A 1,726-nucleotide genomic window follows, 5' to 3' on the forward strand; every position below is an offset into this window, starting at 1 on the left:
ATAGCAGAAGTGCATGTAATACACACTAGAGACACTCTCTGAAGTGTCATGCCCTGGGTGCTACCTCACCTCTTCTTCATAAGGTCATGACTTTGAGGAACAGGAGACATAACTGGCTTTTCTAACACAGAGAAGCAGGCAGAGGCTTAGACAAAATGAGAGACAGAAGAATTTACCCCAAATGAAAGAAGATAAGGCCACAGCCAGATATCTCATTGAACTTGAGAAAAGAATAGAAGACATCAAGGAGATACTTACTGCAGAGATAGAAGAGTTAAAAAAGAATCAGGGATGAAGAGTGTGCTTTCCCATCTTGTAAGGCAAGAATGGTGGGACCTCTCTACAGACTCGATTTTAGGACTCCTAATCCTTTGCTATCCAAGGCAGAAGGGTGTCAAGTGGACAACTGCAGGGGTCAGACATACTCAGGACTAACTAAGAGGCCTCACAGATGCTTCATTTCTCTCATGTGGGTTTATGGTGGGGCACACAAAGGATGGCAGGTGAAAAAGCTGAGAAGCCAGGTATTAAGGAGAAGAAACCTGAAGCCAAGAAGACTGAGGGTTGTGGCAAGGTTAAGAAGGGTAACCTCAAGGCTAAAACACCAAAGAAGGGGAAGCTCCACTGCAGCAGAAACCTTGTCTTAGACAGAGGAATTGGCAGATATTCCCAATTGGCTATGCATTCCAGAAAGGCCATGAGTGAGATGAAAGGGACTATTCAGCAGCTAAATCCAAGGTTGAAAAGAAAAAAAAGAAGAGGGCCCTTGCTACTGTCACAAAATCAGTTCGTGGTGACAAGAAGGTGGTGCATGAGGGGTTAAATTTCATGAAATGCCTATGTATTATCCTACTGAAGATATGCCTCAAAAGCTGTTGAGCTGTGGCAAAACAAAAAACAAAACGAAACAAAACAAAACAAAACAAAAAAACCCTTTCAGTCGGCATGTGAGAAAACCATGAGCTAGCATCATTCCTGGGACCATTTTGATCATCTTCCCTAGGTGACAGAGAGTCAGGAGGGTGGTTTTCCTGAAGCAACTAAATAGGGGCTTGCTACTTATGACTGGACCTCTGCACCTCAATCTAGTACCTCTGTATGGAACACATCAGAAATTTGTCATTGCCACCTGCACCAAAGCTGATATCAGCAGTGTGAAAATCTCAAAACATCTCACTTATTTTTACTTCAGGAAGAAGAAGCTGAATAAATCCAGACACCAAGAAGGTGAGATCTTCAACACAGAGAAGTATGAGATTACAAAGCATTGCAAGGTTGAGCATAAAGCTATGGACTCAAAGGGTTCCCAAAAATGAAGCTGTACCTCAGCTTCAGGGCTCTTCTGCTCTGTGTTTTTTCTCACAAATGGAGTTTATCTTCACAAACTGGTGTCCTCAATTTCTTACAAAGAACCTAATTAAATAACCAATCCATTAAAAAAGAGAGAGATGAGGAATACAATAAATGAGATTAGAAACATGCTCAATGCAATAAACAGGCTAGAAGAAGCAGAGGAACAAATTAATGAACTAGAAGGCAATGTAATGGAAAGCAATGAAGCTGAACCAAAGAGAGGAAGAATTATGTTAAATGAGAAGAGATTTAGGAAACTCAGTGACCCTATCAAATGTAATAACATTCATATTATTATAAGAGTCCCAGAAGAAGAGAGAGAAAAGGGGGCAGGAAATTCATTTGAAGAAAGAATAGCTGAAAACGTCCTTAA

General features: G+C 41.0%; 1 pseudogene; it reads left to right on the forward strand.

The window, feature by feature from the left end:
- The first annotated feature begins 496 nt into the window (after positions 1-496).
- On the forward strand, positions 497-1,316 carry LOC140624785 (large ribosomal subunit protein eL6 pseudogene; annotated as a pseudogene).
- The last annotated feature ends 410 nt before the right edge of the window (positions 1,317-1,726 follow it).

Source organism: Canis lupus, chromosome 35, assembly GCF_048164855.1.
Source record: "Canis lupus baileyi chromosome 35, mCanLup2.hap1, whole genome shotgun sequence".
NCBI lineage: Eukaryota > Metazoa > Chordata > Mammalia > Carnivora > Canidae > Canis > Canis lupus.